This window comes from Zalophus californianus, chromosome 9, assembly GCF_009762305.2.
Source record: "Zalophus californianus isolate mZalCal1 chromosome 9, mZalCal1.pri.v2, whole genome shotgun sequence".
In the NCBI taxonomy this organism is placed as follows: Eukaryota; Metazoa; Chordata; class Mammalia; order Carnivora; family Otariidae; genus Zalophus; species Zalophus californianus.
The window spans coordinates 57252773-57277637 of NC_045603.1; the positions used below are offsets into that span (position 1 = coordinate 57252773).

General features: G+C 38.8%; 1 protein-coding gene and 1 pseudogene across 4 annotated transcripts in view; one reads left to right on the top strand and one right to left on the bottom strand.

The window, feature by feature from the left end:
- R3HDM2 (R3H domain containing 2) overlaps nucleotides 1-24865 on the top strand; it is a 157946-nt gene that overhangs the window by 70296 nt on the left and 62785 nt on the right. The gene's annotated exons all lie outside the window — the stretch shown is intronic.
- On the bottom strand, nucleotides 9073-10072 carry LOC113921502 (annotated as a pseudogene).

Below are 24865 nucleotides of genomic sequence, written 5' to 3' on the forward strand. Positions count from 1 at the left end.
TAGAAATAAAAATGATAATTCAAAGTTAAAAACTCAGTGGAAAGGAACTTACGGTTGTGGTCATGGTGGAGGAGCAAGAAGTAGATTTATGCCTCTGCCTTAAACAAATATAAACAAATGAATAACTGGACAAAATATATTTTTAAAACTGTTTTAGACATTGGACAAAGGGTAGTGCAGCAGACCAGTGAAACCTCAGAGAAGGGAAGCAAACAAGTTGATCCCTGTGATGGCCCCATCTGATGAAAGTTTCTAGACATTTGGATGAGAAGAGATACCTAAACAGAGCTGGCAGTCTCCCACATTTGAGGAGACAGAAGTAAAAGCTCAGAGAAGCCAGATCAGCTAGAATTTGTGGGCAGAGTATTTGACAGAAGAAAGCTTCACACAAAAAGCGAGAGCTCCAGAAATTTGTAGAAGTTTACCCTAAACCTGAACTGTCCAGTACAGGAGCTACTAACCTCATGTGGATATTTAAAAATTCAGTTCTTCAATTGTACTGATACATTTTGAATGCTCAGTTGCCACAATTTCATCACTGCAGAAAGTTCTATTGGATTTTACTGTCTTAGACTTGCTAGTTGAGTGCTAATCAGTTTATGAATAGTGAAGAAATTAACGCCAGAAAAAGACCACTAGAAAGCATTAGGCAGAACAGTCCCTGGAATACAGGGCCACAAATATGCTATGTTTCTACTAGCCAGAGCAGAAACACCTTCTAACACCTGGGACATTGAATGGAGGCCTTAGAAGGGCGTAGCCTCAGTAAAGCAGTCAAATGAGCCCTAATCTAAAGGATTTACCTTGGATTTGCCTAACAGCATAAAAGCAAGCCTCAGAAGGATGAAATTGCTTCTAAGTCAGGAATTCCTAAAACAAAGCTCAAAATTATAAGACTTAAAAAAACACCAGCCAAGAATGCAAAATTGACAACATTTGGCATCCAATCACAAATTATCAGGCATATAAAAGAAGCACAGAATACAGTTTATACTGAGGAGAAAAACCAGTCAGTAGAAGTAGGCCTAGAAATTACACAGATGATAGAATTAGTGGACAAGGACATTGTAACAGTTAACAGCTGTTCCAAATGTTCAAAAAACTAAAAGAAAGATTGAGCATGTTAAGTAGAGACATGGAAGATATAAAAATGACCCAAATCAAACCTCCAGGGACAACTGGGTGGCTCACTCAGTTAAGCGTCTGCCTTTGGCTCAGGTCATGATTCCAGGGTCCTGGGATCTGGGTTCTGGGATCAAGTCCCACATCAGGCTTCCTGCTCAGCAGGGAGCGTACTGCTCCCGCTCCTTGTGCTCTCTCTCTCTGACAAAAAAAAAAAAAAAGAAAAAAGACACATCCAAAATGAAATATAAGTGGGGTACCTGGCCAACTCAGTTGGTAGAGCATGTGACTCTTGATCTTGGGGTTGTGAGTTAAGCCCCACATTGGGTATTGAGCTTACTTAAAAAAATAAGTAAAACAAAATGAAATATAAGAAAAAGATTGAAAATATACAGTGATAAGTAAATAATAAGTAAACAGTGGGACAACATCAAGCAGTCTTTAAGAATACAAGTAATTGGAGTCTCAGGAATATAGGGGTGGGGACAAAAAAATATTTGAAGAAATAATGGCTGAATATTTTCTAAATTTAATGAAAACTGTAAACTCACAGATCCAAAAAGCTCATTTAAGATTTTTTTTCTTCATCACTGGTTTTAAGCAATTTGATTATGATATGCTTTGGTGTAGTTCTCTTCATGATTTTTTCTATTTTAGGTTCCTTTGAGATGCTTAGATCCATGAGAATCCAAAAAGAACAGTCATGAAGAGAGCTATACCAAGATTCATCTTAATCAAATTGCCTCAAACTAGTGAAAAAAGAGGAAGTCCTCAAAGTAGACAGAGAAAAGAACCTACATTATATACAGAGGGGTTATGGTCTGAATTGTGTACCCCCAAATTTGTATGTTGAAGTTAGGATTTCAACATACAAACTTGGGGGGACTGTACGTGGAGAAAGGTCTTTAAAGAGGTGATTAAATTAAAATCAGTCTGTTAAGGGGGAGCCTGGCTGGCTTAGTAGAGCGTGTGACTCTTGATCTTGAGGTTATAGGTTTGAGCCCTCTGTGGGATGTAGAAATTACTTTAAAAAAGAAAATATTTTAAAAAATGAGGTTGTTAGGGTGGGCCCTAATCTGGATTGGATTATAAGGACTAGTGTTCTTAGAAGAAGAAGAAATGTGAAAACATAAAGGGACACCAGGGGCATGAGTGCGTAGAGACAAAACCACATGAAGACCCAGTGAGAAGGTGGCCATCTGCAGGCCAAGGAGAGAGGCATCAGGAGAAACCAAACCTGTCGATACTTTGATCATGGACTTCTAGCCTCCAGACTGTGAGACAGTAGATTTCTGTTTAAGCCATCTCATCTGTGGTATTTTGTTATGGCAGCCCTGACTAATACACAAGGTAAGAATTACGGCAAACTTTTCATTAGAATCATTGCAAGCCAGAAGATATTAGAGTGGTAACATTAAAGTGCTAAATGTGAAAGCCTATAAACCTAGAATTGTATATGCAGTGAAAAATGCCTTTAAAAAATTGAAGAGGGGGGTGCCAGGGTGGCTCAGTCATTGGGCATCTGCCTTCGGCTCAGGTCATGATCTCAGGGTCCTGGGATCGAGCCCCGCATCAGGCTCCCTGCTCGGCCGGGAAGCCTGCTTCTCCCTCTCCCGCTCCACCTGCTTGTGTTCCCTCTCTCACTGTGTCTCTTTCTGTCGAATAAATAAATAAAATCTTTAAAAAAAAACTGAAGAGGAAAATGTGCAGAATGGGCAAATCTCTAGGGTCAGAAAGTACATGTATGGTTGCTTATGACTGAGGATTGGGAGAAAATGGGGAGTTATTGCTAATAGGTATAGGGTATCTTTTAAGGGTGATGAAAATGTTCTAAAATTGATTTTGATGGAAGCACAACTCTGAATACACTAAAAGCCAGAGAATTGTGGACTTCAAATGGGTGAATTATATGGTATATGAATTTTATCACAGTAAAAATAATAAAGATGAAATAAAGCCTTTTAAAATATACAAGAGTTAATAGAATTAATCACAAGCTACGACTACAAGAAATGTTAATTGCAGGAGAAAATTATATCAGATGGAAACTTAGATCTACATTAAAAAATGAAGAGAATCAAATCTATGTAGGGGGCGCCTGGGTCGTGCAGTTGGTTAAGCGTTAAGCTTTTGCTTTTGGTTCAGGTCATGATCTCAGGGTTGTGAGATCAAGTCTGGAGTCAGACTCTGCACTCAGCATGGAGTCTGCTTAAGACTCTCTCCCTCTGCCCCACCCCTCTCTAAAATAAATAAATAAATCTTAAAGAAGTCTATGGGGCGCCTGGGTGGCTCAGTCGGTTAAGCGTCTACCTTTGGCAAAGGTCATGATCCCAGGGTCCTGGGATCGAGCCCCGCATCGGGCTCCCTGCTCAGCAGAAAGCCTGCTTCTCCCTTTCCCTCTGCCTGCCCCTCTGCCTGCCTCTCTGCCTATTTGTGCTCTCTGTCTGTCAAATAAATAAATAAAAAACGTCTTAAAAAAAAAAAGTCTGTATAGAAACTATTACTAGTTCTTTTATCCGGAAAAAGCCATTTAAAAAGATAACTGTTTAAAACAAAAATAATAAAACTGTATTGTGGGATTTATAAGATGTATAGAAGTAAGATGTATGACAAAATTGCCCCGAAGGTTGGGAGAGGTGAAATGGAAGTATACTATTCTAAAGTTCTTTTTTAAATTTAATTTAATTTTTATTTTTTTTAAGATTCTATTTATTTGAGAGGGAGAGAGCACAAGTGGTGGGGAGGGACAGACAGAGAGAGATAAGCAGACTCCCTGCTGAGCAGGGATCCCGATGTGGGGCTTGATCCCAGGATTATGACCTGAGCCAAAGGCAGATGCTTAACCGACTGAGCCACCCAGGCACCCCATTCTAAAGTTCTTACAGTGTATGCAAAATGGTATATTATTTGAAGATAGACTGTGATATGTTAAAGATTTATACCTTAAATCCTAAAGAAGCCACTTAAAAAAAAAGCAAAGAGGTATAATTAATAAGCCCATGAAAAGAGATAATTGAATCAGAAAATGCTTAATTAATCTAAAAGACATCCAGAAAGGGTAAGATGAACAGATTGGACAAGTAGAAATCAAATAGCAAGATGGTTGACTTAAATCCAACCATATAAATAATCACATTAAATGCAAATGATCTAAACACTACAATTAATAGGTGGAAATTGTCAGATTGCACTTAAAAGCAAGACCTAGTTATGGTGCTATTTACAAGAAACCCACATTAAGTACATTTAAAGACACAGATCGACTAAAAGTACAAGGAGGGAAAAAGATATACTATGGGAACACTAATCAGAAGAAAGCAGGAGTTACTATATTAATATTAGAATATTAGACAAAGATTTCACAGCAAGGGGTAGTACCATGGATATGGAGGGTGATTTCATGATGAAAATGGGATCAGTTCTTTAAGAAGACTAACAATCATAAGTGTTCGTGCATTTAATAACAGAACTTCAAGATTTATGAAGCAAAAAGTAATAAAACTGAAAGAAATAGAGAACTCAGTATAGTAGGAGATCTCAACGGTACTTTCTCAATATTTGATTGAACAATTGGACAAAAAATCAGTAAATAACTTGACCTTGTTGACATTTGCTGACCACTCTACCCAACAATGGTATGATAGTATTCTTTGCTAGTGGTCATAGAATATTAACCAAGATGGACCATATTCTGGGCCATAAAAGAAATTTCAGTAAGTTTTAAATTTTACAGTTTTAAGATTTTATTTATTTATTTGACAGAGAGAGACAGTGAGAGAGGGAACGAACACAAGCAGGGGAAGTGGGAGAGGGAGAGGCAGGCTTCCTGCCAAACAGGGAGCCCGATGTGGGGCTCGATCCCTGGATCGTGGGATCATGTCCTGAGCCGAAGGCAGATGCTTAATGCCTGAGCCACCCAGGTGCCCCACAAAGTATGTTCTTTTATCATAAAGGGATTACATTAGTAATCAGTAACAGAAAAATATCTGAAAACTCCCAAATATTTGGAAATTAAACATAATCTGTATTAGACATTGGTCAAAGAATAAGAAAATAAGAAAATTTTTTTTTAAAGAATGAGAATGAGAACATGACATAGCAGAATTTGTGGGATTCAGTTAATGCACTACTTAAAAGGAAATATATAACATTACAAAGGAAATTTATAACATTAAATGCATATATTAGAAGTAGAAAGATTTCAAATTATTGACCTAAGCTTCCACTTTAAGAAATGAGAAAAAGAAAAGGGGACTTAAGTCCACATAAGGAGAGGAAAGGAAACTGTGAAGATCAGAGCAAAAATCATTGAATTAAGAAGCAGAAAAATAGTAGATATTATCAGTGAAACCAAAAGCTGATTTCCCTTCTTTCTCTCTCTTTCCTTTTTTTTTTTTTTTTAAAGATTTTATTTATTTATTTGACAGAGAGAGAGAGCACAAGCAGGGGAGTGGCAGAGGGAGAGGGAGAAGCAGGCTTCCTGCTGAGCAGGGAGCCTGACACGGGGCTAGATCCGAGTACTCCGGGATCATGACCCGAGCCGAAGGCAGACACTTAACCAACTGAGCCACCCAGGAGTCCCATCTTTCTCTCTCTTTCTTCCTCTTTCTCTCTCTTCCTCCTTTCCTCCCTAAGCTTTACACACAACATGGGACTTGAACTCACGACTCCCCCCTGCCCCCCAAGAGCCTCATGCTTTACCGACTGAGCCAACCAGGTGCCCCACAAAGCTGGTTCTTTAAAATGATGAACAGAATTGATGAACTTTTAGCCAGGTTTAGTCAAGGAAGAGAGAATACATTACTGGTATCAGGAATGAGAAATAGGACATGAATGATGATTCTACAGCCATTATAAAGATAAGTACCACAAACCATTCTATGCCAGTAAATTTGACAATTTACATTAAATGCACAAGATCTTTGAAAGACACAAACTGATAAAGCTCAATCAAAAAGCAACAGATAACCAGAGTAGGTCTATATCTATCAGATAAATTCAATTGTAGTTTAAAACTTTCCCACAGAGGAAACTCCAGGCTTAGATGGCTTAACTCCTGAAGTCTACCAACAGTTTAAGGAAGAATTAATGTACCATTTTTACATAAACTTTTGAAGAACTTAGAAGAGGAAGGAACACTTCCCCACTCATTTTATGAGCCCAACCTTACCTAACACCAAAACCAAAGACATAAGAAAATGACATGCTAATACTCAGTATGAACACAGATGCAAAAATCTTTAACAAAATTTTAGTAAATTGAAATCATTAATTTCTTTTTTTTAATTTTTTTTTTTAGATTTCATTCATTGAGAGAGAGAGACAGAGATAGTAAGTGCACAAGTGGGGAGGAGAGGGAGAAGCAGGCTCCCTGCAGAGCCAAGGAGCCCGATGTGGGACTCCATCCCAGGACCCCAGGATCATGACCTGAGCTGAAGGCAGATGCTTAACCAACTAAGCCACCCAGGCGCCCTGAAATCAGTAATTTCTATAAAAGACTACATCATGACCAAGTAGGGTTTATCTCAACAATTCAAGGTTGGTTCAGCTTTCAAAATTCAAACAGTATAATTCACACGTATTAACAGACTAGAAAAGAAAGGAACATGATTATCTCAAGGCATTTAAGCGGGGAAAGGAAAACTTTAATAAGTGGTTCTTAATCAGATAAACATTACAGAGGAAGAAAAATCTTTTTTCATTCTATTCTTCTAGGTTCCCAGTTGGGTCTCTATAACGAGACAGATTAACAAAAGAAAAACAAGTTTGTTGACATATATATTTCATATATATATGAGAGAAATGCCTGGATGAGTAACTCAAAGGTCTGTTTAGAAGTTAGGTTATATAGGGTGCTTGGGTGGTCAGATGGTTGAGCGTCTGCCTTCAGCTCAGGTCATGATCTCGAGGTCCTGGGATTGATCCCCATGTTGGGCTCCCAGCTCAGCAGGGGGTTTGCTTTTCCCTCTCCCTCTGCCTCTCCCCCTGCTTGTGCTCAGTCTCTCTCTCTCTCAAATGAATAAATAAAATCTTAAAAAAAAAATAAAGTTATATAGGTAGCATCCTAACAAATTTTTAGAGAAGTGATAAGACAAAGGAAAAGGACCTTGAGTGTCTAGGGGTGGCAAATTGTGGGAAGGCAATATATGTGAAACTAATGGTAGATAAAGACTAGCTAGTAAAGTTTGTTACGTAGAACCCTCTGGTGCCATCTCCAGGCTGATAAAGTTTGTCTCCTATGATTAACTTTTGTCCTTAAATCATAGTGAAGAGGAAAGGAGGATACCTTTGTAAATTTATGTCCTGCTTTTAGGCAAATAGAGGGAGGGCAGAGAGCTTTTCTTTTATCTACTTCTTAATTTCATTCTGCTCAAAGTAATCCTATGCATATGTGAGGTGGCAAATTCTGCTGTCCTTCACCACATTAAAAAAACAACAAAAAAACCCTCCAACCTTACTTCATATCATCAAAAATTAACTCAGATGGATCATGGACTTACATGTAAGGGCTAAAATTAAATTCTAGAAGAAAACGTCTGCGAAAATCATTGTGATCATAGATTAGGAAAGATTTCATAAGTTAAACACAAAAAGCACAAAATATAAAAGAAAAAAAATTATTTCATCAAAATAAAATTTCTCTTTTAAAGACAGAGTAGGGGTGCCTGGTTGGCTCAGTCAGTGGAGCATGTGACTGTTGATCTCAGGGTCATGAGTTCAAACCCCATGTTGGGCATAGAGCTTATTTACTCTTTAAAAAAAAAAAAGAAAGCCTAGCAGAAAATAGAAGTTTAAGGAAATATTTGAGTGTGGGATATATGAAGAATGCCATAATTCAACAATAAGAAGACAACCTGGTTTAAAAATGGGGAAGAGATGTGAACAGACTCTTCGCTAAAGAAGATATGGGGTTGGCAAAGATGTTCAACATCAGTTATTAGGGAAATGCAAATGAAAATCATAAGGTACCGCTCGCTACACAACTATTTAGCATGGCTGATCTTGAAAAAGTGTGATGAAATCAAATGCTAGTTGAGGAGGTGGAGCTGCGGGAGTTCATATATTACTGATAGGAATGTAAGATGGTGAAACCACTTTGAAACAGTTTGCTTTTTTTTTTTAATTAAACATACATTTATCATAGTGACACAGCCGTTTCACCTCTGAAATGGATCCATATGTCCACATCAGGACTTGTACGTGAATGTTTATACCAGCTCTATTTGTAATAGCTAAAAATTGGAAACCCAGATAACCCGGATATTAACAGTAAGTAGATAAATAAATTGTGGTTTATTTATACAATGGTGTAGTGCTCAGCAACAAAAATGAACAATGTATTGGCATACCAGTATGCAGTGTTGTAAAGCTGTAATTTTTTTAATTTTTTAAGATTTTATTTATTTTTGCTAGAGAGAGCAAGCATGAGCAGGGGGTGAGGGGCAGAGGGAGAAGCGGAGTACCCACTGAGCAGGGAGCCCACCGTGGTGCTCGATGCCAGGATCATGACCCGAGCTGAAGGCAGATGCTTAATGGACTGAGCCACCCAGGCGCCCCTTAAATTTTTTTTAAGTTAAAAATTCCTTAATTTTTTATTCCTGGTACCACTACCACAATTTACAGGGCAATATGCCTGATGTAATGAAAAGACAAAGACAAAGCTACAACAGATGAAAGACCTCAGGAATGTACATGTAACTGACACTACATTGCATTAATCAATAGCTGCACTTTTTGCAAACTGTGGCTATGACAGTCCTGAACAAGAAGGGTTTCCAGTTTAAGCTGCAGTGACTATTCTGACTATGGATCATCGTTCCTTCTGTGGCAGATTTTTACAGTTCCTCTAATGCATTTAGGATGACTGCCTCAAAGTTACCTGCAGCTTTCCTGACAACTCCTAGCTCTCTCTCCTGCTAAGAACTGTAGCCCTGTTCTTCTGAATTTTTTTTAGAACCCTCTGCTACCATATCCACCACTTCACCACCGGATCCATAACCACCACCATAGGGACTGCCCAGGCTTCTTCCACCAAAACTGCTCCCCTTCATGGGTCCATAATTTGATTGCTGTTGTCCACTATAATTTCCAAAATCATTATAGTTCCCACCATCACCATAGTTACCACCTCCAAAATTTCCTCCTTCATTGTAACCGTCATATCCTCCACCACCACCTCCTCTCCACATCCTTGGTTTCCATATCCTGGTCCACCACCACCATAGCTTCCTCTACTACTATACCCAGGACCACCACTGTAGTTGCCACCATCACCTCCAAATCCATTATATCCACCATCACCTCCTCCATAACTACCTCTGCTGCCACCACCTCCACCACCATAACCTCCTCTTCCACCAAAATTTCCTCCATGACCCATGAAGTTGCCAGATCCACCTCCATGATCTCTTTGTGATCCAGCAGACTGCATTTCTTGTTTAGAAAGGGCCTTTTTCACTTCACAGTTACACCCATTAATAGTGTGGTATTTCTGAACAACAATTTTATCAACTGTATCATAATCATCAGAAGTTACAAAAGCAAATCCTCTCTTTTTTCCACTCTGCCTGTATTTCATAACTTCTGTGGTTTCAGTCTTGCCATGCTTTTCAAAGTAATCTCTCAAATTATATTGTTCTGTATCTTCTTTAATACTACCAACAAAGATTTTCTTCACCATTAGAATCTTCTCTAGAAACAGCTCTTTTTGGTTCCACTACACGCCCATCAACCCTGTGTGGTCGGGCACACATTGCTGCATCCACCTTTTCAACACAAGAGGAAGTCACAAAACCAAAACCCCTAGAACGTTTTGTTTGGGGGTCTCTCATCACCACACAATCTGTAAGTGTACCCCATTTTTCAGAATGTTCTCTAAAACTATCATCTGTAGTTTCAAAGCTCAAACTACCAATAACTGCTCTGGTTCCTTTGGATCGTGGCCCTCCATTTTGAGGCCTGACTCGCCTCTTCCAACTCGAGTTCAATATGGGAGCAAGAGGAAGAGACCCCTTAAATTTTTTTATAGTCTGTTGGGTGTGACCTGGTATTTCCCATCTTAATTTGCATTTTCCTAATTACTAGTAGAAGATAAGCTTCTTTTATTATTGGCCTTTTGGGTTTCTACTTTCGAGTCTTTGCCAACTTTTCTATTGAGTTATCTTTTTGTTTTATAATTATTTGTATATATCGGGTACCAATTTTTTGTCATATATGTATGTTTCAAATAAATTTTTTTCCCAATCTGTAGCTTATATTTTATTTATTTATTTTTTTAAGATTTTATTTATTTGACAGACAGCGAGAACAGGAACACAAGCAGGGGGAGTGGGAGAGGGAGAAGCAGGCTTCCCGTGGAGCAGGGAGCCCGATGTGGGGCTCGATCCCAGGACCCTGGGATCATGACCTGAGCTGAAGGCAGATGCTTAACGACTGAGCCACCCAGGCGCCCTCTAGCTTATATTTTAACTTAACAATTTTTTTTTACAGATTTTTATTTATTGGGGGGGCAGAGGGAGAGGCAGAGCAGGGAGCCTGATGCAGGGCTCATTCCAGGACCCTGTATTTTTTACTGTATAGAAGTTTTGAGTTTTAAATTATAAATTTTAAAGTCATCAAAAGTTACAATCTTTTTTTATTCTGGTTTCTGCTTCTGGTTCTTATCTAATAAGTCCTTCATTATGCTGAGGTCATAAAGAGTCTTGCATATTTGCTTCTGAAATTTTAAGAATTTTCTTTTCAAATGTAGGTTTTTAATCCATATGGAATTTACGTTGGTGTGGGGCTCTGACTTTTTTTCTGTATAGAGAACGAGTTGCTCTAAAACATTTGTTAATTGAGTATGAATTATGTCTCCTAATGTGATCAAGTTTTTGGATATGTGTGGGTTCTATGATCTCTATTCTTTTCCATTGGTCTGCTCAATTTCCACTTTTTTTTTTTTTAATAAAAACAAAAGCATTTATTTGGAGTCTCAGAATGGCAGTTTGGGGAATACACATTTGGGCAGCAACCCAAATAGTCCCCCCTTAGGGAACCCAAAAATCAAGAGTTTATAAAGACAGGGGCACCTGGGTGGCTCAGTCGTTAAGCGTCTGCCTTTGGCTCAGGTCATGATCCCAGGGTTCTGGGATTGAGCCCCACATCGGGCTCCCTGCTCAGCAGGAAGCCTGGTTCTCCCTTTCTCACTCCCCCTGCTTGTGTTCCCTCTCTCACTGTGTCTGTCAAATAAATAAAACCTTAAAAAAAAAGTTTATAAAGACAAAAGGGAATGCTTTTATATATTGTTTACAAAGAATTTCGTTTGGTGTTGGTGGCAGAAAACTAATTTTGGCTGAAAATAATTGGTTCTTAAGGCTTTCAGTAAACAGAATCTCTTACTGTACCTAGTTGCAGGTGTTTGGGCTGAGTCCTTAGAATATTTACAGTTTGTTTTAGTTCAAAGTTCATGGTTCCACCTGGTGAGGACATGATAAGGTCCATCTCCTAAATGGCCCCCTGGGCCATTTTAAAACCCCTTGACAGAAGCGACCCTGTTTTATTTCACCTTTCATCAAATAATCAGTCAGTATTCATTCCACATGTCTTAATTACTATGTAAGAAGCCTCTACTAGTAGGTCAATCTCCACCTGTTCATTTTATTAAGACTCCATTGACATTTTTATTATAAATTGCATTGAATTTTTAGATTAACATGGAGCGACCTGGCTTTTTTGCAGTATTGAGTCTTATAGCCAGAGGTATTTTCTCTAACTCCATTTGTTTGGGTTTTTAACATCCTTCAATAGCGTTTTATAACCTTTTCATTAAAGATCTTTTTCTTTTGTTTGATTTGTCTCTAGGCAGTATCGGTTGTTATTGTATATGGGTTCCCTTTTTCTATTTTTGTTAGAATATAGATACACCCTTAATTTAATACATTGATTTTCATTTCAGCTGAGCTCTTTTTGCTGCTAAATGGTTAGTCCTTAGATTTTCTTGGATTCTACAGGGTCATTACCAAATTTAGAACAGTTTTGTCTTGCTTTCTAGTTCTTTTCCTTTTTTGCATCCTACTTCTTTTGTCTAAGCCCTCCAATTTAATATTGAATAGAGGCAGTGATGGTGCGCTTCCTTTTATCATTCCTGACTCTAATGGATATTCTTTTTTCCTGTTAAACTCAGTAGTAATAATACTAGCTGCAGCTTACTAAGTTGCATGTTTTGTGCCAGCAATTTGTTTCTAATTTTTGTAATATCTTGCAAGGCACGTCATTATCCCCATTTTATAGATCAGGTTTAAAGAGGTAGAGCTGTTTGCCAGTTACACAATTAGTGAGTAGAAAGCCAGCAAATCAGTCACTGTTAGTCCTTGTGCTTTACGTCAAGGAAAATCTCTTATCGAGTAGTAAAAAGTTGTGCTACAATGAAATACTGACATTTTCTTTATCTGAATTCTGCTTTGTGCTGCAGAAACAGCACATACTCCCTCAGTATTCACCATCCACAGACCTCACTTACTGTTTCTTTTTAGTCCTGTTGTTATAAATGAATGCTATTGTTGTGTTTTAGTCTTTTTTTTTAAAGATTTTATTTATTTATTCATGAGAGAGAGAGAAAGGCAGAGGGAGAAGCAGGCTCCCAAGGAGCAGGGAGCCCGATGTGGGACTCGATCCCAGGACTCCAGGATCATGAGAGAGAGAGAAGCAGAGGGAGAAGCAGGCTCCCAAGGGGCAGGGAGCCCGATGCGGGACTCGATCCCAGGACTCCAGGATCATGACCTGAGCCAAAGGCAGACGCTTAACCATCTGAGCCACCCAGGCGCCCGTGTTTTAGTCTTAGTTGTGACTTAATTCAGAGAATGTCTTATTCACTGCATAAGCACGTTTACCTGTCAGAATCACCAGCAGCTTCCTTTTCTGTATCTCATTTTTGTATTTTTGGACATTTGATGTCGTATTATTTGCCATCCAGTTGTGGGAAATGTCTTGGAAATTTAAAGCCTCATCATCCCCACTCATGTAAACTATTGAGAAATTTTCTTATGGAAGATTTAAACATAAATACAATAGAGAATAGCCTAATGAACCACCATGAATCCACTATCCAGTTTCAACACAATCTCCCCCCACACTTTTTTGTTATTGTTGTTATTGAAGTTGGAATATTTTAAAGCAAATCCACATATGTCATTTCACCTGCAAATCAGGATGCATCTAAAACTAGTAAGGACTTTTAAAAAAACCACTGTGACCTTTTCATATTTCACAAAATTAACAGTAATACTTAATGTTGTTCAAAACCTAGTTCATGGGACGCCCGGGTGGCTCAGTCGTTAAGTGTCTCTGCCTTCAGCTTGGGTCATGGTCCCAGGGTCCTGGGATCTAGCCCCGCATCGGGCTCCCTGCTCTGCTGGAAGCCTGCTTCTCCCTCTCCCACTCCCCCCGCTTGTGTTCCCATTTTCGCTGTGTCTCTCTCTGTCAAATAAATAAATAAAATCTTAAAAAAAAAAAAACCACAAAATCTAGTTAATGTTTGGTTACCAATTGTCTTCAAGGTATCGTTTCTTATAATTGTGGAATATGGACCCAGAGTCCATGCATTTAAACTTCTTTTTGGTTGAACAAATTATAAGAGCCAGAGATATCCTTAGTGTTTATTTGGGGATGCTGTGGTTGAATTTTTATGTGATGCAATCTGGAAGAACTAGAGGACTTTTATTGGAAATATGATACTTTGTATTTTAAAACTTATTGACTTGCTTTGCTTGCAGTTCTGAAGATCTGAACACATCCTAGTAATGTGACCCAGCGAATAGCTAATATTCTTAGTTAACCCTAAGTTCAATTTTCAAGGTTTTGTTTGTTGTAAAGCTCAGTTAAGCCTCCATATACTAAGCATGGAGGGACCTGAAAATTCCTAGTTGCCTATTTTTCTCATTATTGTCATCTCTTAGTTTATGTAGTTCAGTATGAGAATGACTATTTTAAAAATATCTGATAATCCAGGGCACCTGGGTGGCTCAGTTGGTTAAGCGACTGCCTTCGGCTCAGGTCATAATCCTGGAGTCCCTGGATCGAGTCCCGCATCAGGCTCCCTGCTCAGCAGGGAGTCTGCTTCTCCCTCTGACCCTCTTCCTTCTTGTGCTCTCTGTCTCTCATTTTCTCTCTCTCAAATAAATAAATAAAATCTTAAAAAAAACATTAAAAAATATCTGATAATCCATATGTGGATATTAAAGACATTTTATGGCACCTGGGTGGCTCAGTCAGTTAAGCATCTGTATTTGACTCAGGTCATGGTTCCAGGGTTCTGGGATTGAGCCCTGCATCAGGCTCCCTGCTTCTCCCTCTGCCCCTCCCCCCCGCTCTTGCAAAAATAAATAAAATCTTAAAAAAAAAATAAAGACATTTTAGAAAATGCGGATGAGTAAAACTATATAAAGAAGAAAATAAATATCACCTGTAATCTCATTCCTAAGAGAGATACTTGTTAAATTTTTGTTATATTTTTAATCTATTATCTTTTCATAGATATAGTTAATATCATAATGTATATATAGTTTTGCATAAGATTTTTGTCTGGACTATCACAAATCATTCCCTTGTCATTAAAAAAAATTTATAAACACATCATGAAAATAACTTTCCGTTCATTTGTTTGAATTTGTCATCAGTTTAATTATTCCTATTGGCTATTTATTCCCAGATTTTTCTCTATTATAAATAATGTTTGTGAACATTTTTATATACAAATGTTTTACTATTTGTGATTATTGAAGAATGAGATTTCAATGAAAATTTGCATTTTAAAATGCATAGAATAGTAACTAGGCCATAAAAAGTACTCAAAAAATTTTGGCAAATGCAACTTGCTTTTATCACTTAGTGTGACTTGGGGGTCTTAACATTACTTTATATGGATTTAGCTAATGATTCTTTAAGAGTATAATTTTGTGACAGAACATCAGGACTCAGATACATTACAGTCTGTCCCATCTTATCCCCTTCTTGATCCTCTCTCCAGCTCTTGATCCAGCCCTGGCTACCACCTCATTTCTCTTTACAGCAAAATTATTTGAAAGAGTTATCTATTCTTGCTATCACCAATTTCTCTCCCTTTTTCTCTCTTGAACCCACTTCATTTAGGCTTTTACCACCACTGCTCTCTATTCCTAAATCCTATAATTGGTTGCAAATTCTCATCTTACTGACCTATCAAGTATTTGACATTGTTTTTGCCTTTTCCTCTGTATGTTTTTTTCACTTGGCTTCCAAGACATTACACTTTCCTTTTTCACTTGCCGTTCCTTCTTAGTTTCCTTTGCTGGTTCTCCTGGCCTTTTTTCTTTTTTTAGATGAAAAAAATTTCAAAAATGCCAAGTAAATACAATATTATAATGAATCTACCCCGTGTACCCTTCAGTAATCATCAACATTCTATTTTTTTTTAAGAGTTTATTTATTTATTTTGACAGAGAGAGAGACAGTGAGACAGCGAGAGAGGGAACACAGTCAGGGGGAGTGGGAGAGGGAGAAGCAGACTTCCCGCCGAGCAGGGAGCCCGATGTAGGGCTCGATCCCAAAACCCTGGGATCATGAGCCAAAGGCAGCGCTTAACGACTGAGCCACCCAGGCACCCCAACATTCTACTGTTTTTGTTTAAACTGTACTACACGTCAGGATTCCGGCTCAGCAGAGAGTCTGTTTCTCCCTCTCTCTCTCCCTCTCTCTCTCTCTCAAATAGATAAAATCTTTTAAAAAAGGAAAGAACTCTGCCTAATCCCAGGTGACAAAGATTTACTCCTTTGTTTTCTTCCAAACATTTTATAGTTTGACATTTTACATTGAGACCAACAATCTATTTGTGTAAGGTTTAGGTTGATACTCATTTATTTTTGTATATGGATGTCCAGTGGTTTCTATGCCATTTTTTTTTTTTTTAAGATTTTGTTTATTTATTTGACAGAGAGAGACACAGCCAGAGAGGGAACACAAGCAGGGGGAATGGGAGAGGGAGAAGCAGGCTTCCCGCGGAGCAGGGAGCCCGATGTGGAGCTCGATCCCAGGACCCTGGGATCATGACCTGAGCCAAAGGCAGACGCTTAACAACTGAGCCACCCAGGCGCCACCTCTATGCCATTTGTTGTGTTTTTTTTTAATAGGATTTTTTTTTAAAGATTTTATTTATTTATTTGAGAGAGAGAGAATGAGAAATAGCACGAGAGGGAAGAGGGTCAGAGGGAGAAGCAGACTCCCTGCTGAGCAGGGAGCCCGATGTGGGACTCGATCCCGGGATTCCAGGATCATGACCTGAGCCGAAGGCAGTCGCTTAACCAACTGAGCCACCCAGGCGCCCCTTTATGCCATTTGTAAAAAGATTGTCTTTTCTCCATTAAATTGTTTTTGTACCTTTGTAAAATAAATCAGTTGGTATATTTATATGGATTTCTGGATTTCTTTTTTTTTTTTAAGATTTTATTTATTTATTTGACAGAGAGATAGTGAGAGCAGGAACACAAGCAAGGGAAGTGGGAGAGGGAGAAGCAGGCCTCCCGCCTAGCACAGAGCCTGATGCAGGGCTTGATCGCAGGACCCTGGGATCGTGACCTGAGCCGAAGACAGACACTTAATGACTGAGCCACCCAGGCACCCCTGGATTTCTGGATTTCTATTCTATTCCACTGATCTATGTTCCTTCCCATCACTGATTCTATACTGTCTTCATTATTGTAACTTTATAGTAAGTCTTAATATTGGGTACTCTGATTTCAACAAATTATTCTTCAAAATTATTTTGGTTATTTTGCTTTTTTGCTTCTCCATATAAATATTTGAGTTAATTTGTCATATCTACAAAAAAATTCTACTGGGATTTTGAATTAGAATTGTACCAAATCTATAGATCAGTTTGGGGAAATTTGATTTGGCAGTGTTGAATTTATGTCCTACAATCTTGCTAAACAGATTTACTAGTTCTAGGGTTTTCTGGGGGTGGGGGGTGGTTCCTTAGTATTTTATATGTATGCAATTTTATTGTCTGAAGAAAAACAGTTTTTATTTCTTCTTCGCCAATCTGTATGCCTTTTATTTCTTTCTCTTTGCTTATTGTACTGGCTAGGGCTTTCACTATGATGTTGAATAGTAATGGTTTACAGTGGACAACCTTGTCTTGTTTCTCATTTTAGGGGGAAGGCATCAGTCTTTTTTTTTTAAGATTTTATTTATTATTTTAATTTTTAGAAAAGATTTGAGAGCGAACAAGAATGTGAGTGGGGGAGGGGCAGAGGGAGAGGGAGAAGCAGACTCCCTACTGAGCAGGGAGCTTGCTGTGGGGCTCAATGCCAGGACCCTGGGATCACAACCGGAGCTGAAGGCAAATGCTTAACTGACTGAGCCACCCAGGCACCCTTCTGTGGGTTTTGACTCATATGTAAAATCATGTATCCACTCTTAAAGTACCATACCAAGTAGTTTATTCTATTTGCCTTCAATCTGCCTAAGTATAAATCATCATATTTGAAGTTTCTGATATATTTGAACAACTTTTTTTTTTAAAGATTTTGAGAGGGAGAGAGCCCATGCATGAGCGTGGGCATGAGGGGGCAGAGGGAAGGGGAGAGGTAGGCTCCCCAGTGAGTAGGAAGCCTGAGCTGGGGCTTGATCCCAGGACCCTGGGATCATGACCTGAGCCAAAGGCAGACACCTAACCAACTGAGCCACCCAAGTGCCCCTGAACAACCTGTCTTTTAATTGGCATTTTTAGACCATTTACATTTAATGTAATTATTGATATCTGTAGCATTAAGCCTACTGTCTTATTGTTTTTTTCTTTGTTCTTCCTATTTTTAGTCCTCTGATGGTATCCGTTTCCTGCCTTTTGAATCATTTGAACATTTTGTGATATTCCATTTTAATCATTTAATTTTATCTATTAAGTTTTGATCTCTCTCTTTTTTTCAATATACACACCTAACTTTTAATGGTCTACTTAGAATTAATACTTGGCCAATTTAGGTAGAATGTTGAAACCTTACCACCATATAGGTTCCTGTCCTATCCCCCCTTAATATTGTAGTTGTCTTATCTATTATTTATCAACATACAGTGAAAATTCCTTGAGATCATCCTACAATTTTTTGTTTGCAAACATCAGACATTTCAAAGAACTCAAGAGGAGGAGAATAATATATTATAGTAACCAGATATTTAGCATTTATATTTTTCTTTCTTTGTTCCTGGTGTTCCAAGATTAGTTGTATTATTTCCCATCTTTCTGAAGAACGTTTTTTGGCTCTTATTTTAGAATAGGTCTGTTAGCAGTGAATTCTCTTGGTTTTCCTTTATCTGAGAATGTCGTGTCATCTTCATTCCTCAAGGATATTTCCTCTGGGGGCGCCTGGGTGGCTTAGCCATTAGGCATCTGCATTCGGCTCAGGTCATGATCCTGGGGTCCTGGGATTGGGCTCCGCTTTGGGCTCCCTGCTTGGCAGGAGGCCTGGTTCTCTCTCTCCCACTCCCCCTGCTTGTGTTCCCCTTTCTTGCTGTGTCTCTGTCAAATAAATAAAATCTTAAAAAAAAAAAAAAGGATATTTCCTCTGGATATAGAAAGCTGTGTTTCCTTTCAGCACTTTAAATTGTTCTTTTAGGGGTGCCTGGGTGGCTCAGTCGTTAAGTGTCTGCCTTCAGCTAGGGTCATGATCCCAGAGTCCTGGGATCGAGCCCTGCATTGGACTCCCTGCTCCGTGGGGAGCCTGCTTCTCCCTCTCCCACTCCCCCTGCTTGTGTTCCCTCTCTCGCTGTCTCTCTCTCTCTCTCTCTCTGTCAAATAAAATAAATAAAATCTTTAAAAAAATATAAAATATTGGGGCGCCTGGGTGGCTCACTCGTTAGACGTCTGCCTTCAGCTCAGGTAATGATCCCAGGGTCCTGGGATTGAGCCCCGCATCGGGCTCCCGGCTCCGTGGGAAGCCTGCTTCTCCCTCTCACTCCCCCTGCTTATGTTCCGTCTCTCGCTGTGTCTCTCTTCTGTCAAATAAATAAAATCTTTAAAAAATAAAAAATAAAATGTTTTATTTCCTTCTAGTTCCCTTTCTGATGAGAAATATAGAGGCATTTCAGATCATTGTTTCCTTAATAGGTAATACATCATTTTTCTCTGGTTGCTTTCAAGATTTATTTTTTTCTTTGTCTTTAATTTTTAGCTGTGAGATTATTATAAATCCAGGAGTGGATTTTGTTTTATTTATCCTATTTGGGGATTGCTGAGCTTCTTGACTCTATATGTTTCTGTTTTTTGTCACATATGTGAAATTTTAAACCATTATTTCTTCAAATATTTCACCAGACTCTTTCTCCTCTCCTTTTGGAGCACTGACGGCCCAAATATTAGACATTTTGGTATTGCCCTACAGATCTTTGATGATTGTTCTTTTTCTCCCCAGTCTTTTTTCTTTTTATTGTTCAGATTTGATATTGATTCCTATTTGATATTGCTATTGAGATTTGACCTGTCTTCAAATTTATCTGTCTTCAGTTTGAATTTGATCTGTCTGAAAATTAACTGGATTCTTCTGTCATTTTTGTTCTGCTGTTGAACCCATGGAGTATTTATATTTTGATTGTTATATTTTTCAGTTCTAAAATTTCCATTTGGTTCTTCTTTATATCACCTATTTTTTCTTAAAATATTCTTTCTTGCCATTAGTTTCAGGAATATTTCCCTAACTTTTTAGAGAAAGATTTTCTTTTCTTTTTTTTTAAACATTGGTTTTATTTTATTTTATTTTTTTTTAAGATTTTATTTATTTGACAGAGAGAGAGCGAGAGCAGGAACACAAGCAGGAGGAGTCGGAGAGGGAGAAGCAGGCTTCCCGCCGAGCAGGGAGCCCGATGTGGGACTCGATCCCAGGAACCTGGGATCATGACCTGAGCCAAAGGCAGACGCTTAACAACTGAGCCACCCAGGCACCCTCTTTTTTTTTTTTTTTAATAAGGTTATTGTTTTAATCATGGATAAGGATAGGTCAATGTAGGCATTTATCATGCTTAAACATAATTCTCAAGTGACGATTATCTTTCTAGCCCCACAAAGTCTTTTTGAATATTTTTTTTTAAATTGTAGTATAGTTGACAGTGTTACATTAGTTTTAGGTGTACAACATAGTGATTAGACAAGTCTATACATTATAGTGTGCTGTTGGAGCATTTTTATAATACTGTTTTAATAGCTGTCAGATTTCCTGTATCTGCGTCATCTCAGTGTTGTATCTGGTCATCTATTTTCCTATGCAAATTGAAATTATCTTGGGTTTTTTTTGGATGCCAAGAAATTTTGGGATTGTATCCTGGAAAATATGAATATTACGTTACAAGGGTCTGGGTCTGGTTTAAATGCCATGGTGAACATTGACTTTTATTTTAGCAGACATTTGACCTGGTTAGGTTCAGCTTGCAGATTCTGTCCAGGCTTCAGTGGATGGTGATTCCAGTCATTTGAGTTTTCTAAGCTTTTGTAGTGCTATTTAGATTTTTTTGGCAGGTGTGCTACCCATTAACCCATCTGGGACTTGACAGGTGGTTATTTCATAGTTTAGAGTGGCTTTATTTTTTATTTTATTTTTTTTTTTTAAAGATTTTATTTATTTATTTGAGAGAAAGAGAGAATGAGAGATAGAGAGCACGAGAGGGAAGAGGGTCAGAGGGAGAAGCAGACTCCCTGCTGAGCGGGGAGCCTGATGCGGGACTCGATCCCGGGACTCCAGGATCATGACCTGAGCCGAAGGCAGTCGCTTAACCAACTGAGCCACCCAGGCGCCCAGAGTGGCTTTATTAGGAGATACATGCTGAATTATTTTATGTATGAAGGGTCATGAGAACATCTCAGATAGCTCTGAAAAAAATTTACACACATGGGTGCATGCACACATATGTACTAAACCTGAATATGAATCTAGGTGGCTGTTGTACTGTTTTTACAAAATCTCTGTAAGTTAGAAATTTCTTAAAAATTTGGAGGCAAAGGGGCGCCTGGGTGGCTCAGTCGTTGAGCGTCTGCCTTCGGCTCAGGTCATGATCCCAGGGTCCTGGGTTCAAGCCCCGCATCAGGCTCCCTGCTCGGTGGGAGGCCTGCTTCTCCCTCTCTCACTCTCTGAGCTTGTGTTCCTTCTCTCGCTGTGTCTCTCTCTGTCAAATAAATAAAATCTTTTAAAAAAAAAAAATTTGGAGGCAAAAAAGAAATAAAGGTCAAAAACATGCTGTTCCTCTGCTTAAGAACTCCCAGTGGCCTCTCATCTGAAGTGATACTGCCTTTCTAATGTAAAAGCCAGATTCCTGGCAGTGGTCTCTTTGGCCTTTTAGGATCAGCTTTCTAACCCCCTGATCGGCTTCTCATCTCTTTCAGAGTAAAAACCAGATCCTTTCTGTTTTTCTTCTGTATGACCCTTAATAAATCTGTCTCATATTCCTAGAGCTTATCATAGTGTCTGGCGCATAGTAAGAACACAGCACACAATGAATATATTTTTGAATGAACAATTAGTTGTCTTTGCAACAGGTTTTATTGTTTTCCTCAGGATGCCTGGACCCCTACCCATGTATTATTTTGTGCTACTGAAGACCTTGTGCCACTTATAATGTCCATTAGTTCCCGTAGCAATGGAAATTATCACTACCTTTCCTTGGGCTCCTAAAAATCAGGACCTGAGGTCACTTAATATGTCTTCTGTCTCAGAGTCATGCATACTTTTTAAAGATTTTTAATTATTTATTTTTAGAGAGAGAGAGAGAGAGAGCCTAGCGGGGGGAGGAACAGAGGGAGAGGGACAAGCAGACTCCCCATTGAGCGCAGAGCCGGAGCTGGAGAGGGGCTTCATTCCACAACCCCGAGTTCATGACCCGAGCCCAAACCAAGAGTCATGCTTAACCTACTAAGCCACCCAGGGGCCCCAGAGCCATGCATACTTTTAAGAACTATTACTCTTCCTTCCTTGTGTATTTCGTACCACTTCCTTTTTAAAAATCTATTTATCCTCATCCACATACTTATACTCTATTCTCATCCTTTTTAATCAGTTTTATCCGTAAGATGCCTTCATAGTTTCCTCATTCCCCCATTTTATAGCCAGTCTCTTCACCATCCTTGTGGAACACATATGGAAGGAGGAACAGATAGCTACTAGTATTCTGTATTGCCCACCTTCTTCCCCCAAGTGAAAAATGATTTCATTAAATATAGCTCACTGGAAAGAAAATTCTGTTTCTAGGTTTGGTCTTAATTTCTGAAGTCTAGCCTAGTAGCTTTTAAGCAAAGACCCTTTCTCCTAGGTTATTTTACAGGTGAGAAAAAGGCAAAGTAGATTTAAAAGTGAACTTTTAACTCCATATATATCCACAACTTATTATTCTTCTCTTATTTAATAAGCCTTTATTTTGGCATCTCCACATTTGCAGCAGAAAGGAGCTGCTGCTGTATCTTTAAAAGCTATCCTCAGAGCAGTGTGGAGGCAGGCATGTTGCTGAAGTGCTTGAATGAGAGCGAAAAGAGGAGTTGGGAGGGGGTGCTCTTGCAGCCTGCATATGTGTGTGTGTGAGAGAGAGAGGGAGAGAGAGAGAGACTGTTGGCAGAGCTCTAGGTGACATCTCTACAGCTGGGCCGTGGTCCGCTTCAGAGCTGCTTGTCAGAGCAGTTAGCCTGCTGGAGACGCAGCAGCAAGGATCAGTAGCATTTCATTCAAGGGTGAAGGGGGCAGGGGGGGACCGTGGGTGGGGGAAGAGGCACAGGTTTCCCAGAAGGAATTTCTTCCTGCAAAATTCCGGCAGAACAGATTCTTACAATGAGGTCTCCGTTAATAATGTGAGCTTGCTGTTGGTTTAAGTGCAGATCCATCTGGGGTGAGTTTTGGCTAATTTTCTTTCTTTATATAAAAGTCCTTGAACTCCATAGACTGGATAAGGAAGAAGCTAGAAAAATAGATACCTTTTTTATCTTGGCCAATTTAACTGTATAATACAGAGTAGGAAAATTGGAGAATTATCAAATGTTGTTTTGTGGGCATTTTCATTTGCTGATTTTTACCTTTAAAATATTTTAAAAATTCGGTTTGCTAGAACTTTTATTGTTTTCAGATTCTACCTCTTCCATGGCTATTTCGAGTGATGCTTCATTCAGCTTTAGCTTATGAGAATAGTGGTGATTTCTGTTTCTTTGGTGATGCTGTTGACGCACATTGCAGGAAGCAGGGAATCCCCTATAAATATCCTTCACTGTGTCATTCCACAGCTATCCCACACCCGCTGGTGAATATGTCTCTGTGTCCTATGTCTTTATGTAACTGCCCCCTAGTCTTTAACTGTGATGTTAAGAAATATGTCGCCTTTGCTGTGTCTAGGAAGCTTTTTTTGATTATGAACATCTTAGGAGGAATTTGTTCAGCCTTTTTACTAAAACATGCTTTTTGACATACTGAGCTTTATTGTTTATCATAAGAATTTCCTGTGGGTTTCCTGCTTCTTATTTTGGATTACTTATTTGTTTCTTGTAATTGGCTTGTTTTTGCTGGCTTTGGTTTCTAAAGAGTGCAGAGATGGGATTCCCTCTGCCTCCAGTGACGTAGTGATTTTGTTTGCAGTCTTTTTTCTTCTGAGAGGGAGGGGACAGAGAGAAGGAAGAAGAAAATCCATCTGAAGTGGTGTGTTCTCCCATCTATCCCTTGATGATAACTGGGTTGCACTAAAACAGAGCGGAAGCCAAAGTGGGATGTTGTTAAAGATAGCGATGCTATTTTGTATGTTTCCTTTTAGAATAGGTTGGGGCCAGAGTCAGGACTGCTGAAGCATAGTGCCCGAATTAACCCTATATGTCCTGCTGCTAATGAATTTTGCCTAATTGCTTTTTCTAAATACGGAATGAAAAGGGGCTCATGAGCAGGTTTCTGGAACCTAGCTTCCATGAGTAATTCTAGGTTGAGCTTTGGAATTTGGGATTTTTCTACCTTATTTGCACTGGTCCTGAGCAGGCAGTTTGATTTGTATGTTGTTTCTCAGACCTCAAAAATAGGTAGTTAGGTGAAATTCCTTGCCACTGTAGACGAAAACTCTCATTTGAATGTATGAAGTTAGAACAAAGCTTTAGGAAGAAATTGTTAGATATCCTCTTGGGTGTGAACCTAATTTACCCTTTTCTGGATTGAGTAAGTAATGGGCTTCCAGTTCTTTTTTATGCAACTCCATTTAATACCACTGATCTCTGGAGGGCTGCCTGCAGAGGTCAGTGTGAAAAATTCAGCAGACTAGAGCTAGGAAAATTTAAGGTTTTTGCCTTTTGTCTGGATGTGTTTGGGTAGCATATGTGGAAAAGTACATTTAAGAACTTGCTGGCTTTTCTGTCCTGACATTCTTTTCTGTTCTGTGCTCTCATTTATTCCAAGTTCTGTGTATGAGGTGAAAAGAGTAATATCTGCCAGACTTATATCCTAGTCCTATTTATTATAGTAGTTCAAATATATCAATATTATCAATTTATTACAGATACAAGTATTTCAAACTAACAAAATTATAGTTTTATTTGGAGAGAAGTTGGGGGAGAAAAAGGAAGATAATCCTAGGGTAAACTGAGAGCATTCCAGAAGAATAACTTATTTTGAAGTTTGCCAGAGACTGGAGCTATAAGGGTTAAGAGAAATTCCACCATATCCTTGCATCTCAATATTGCAGCAAATATGTGGATAATTTCTTGCTAGCTTTTCAGGAAACCCCTGTGGTGGAC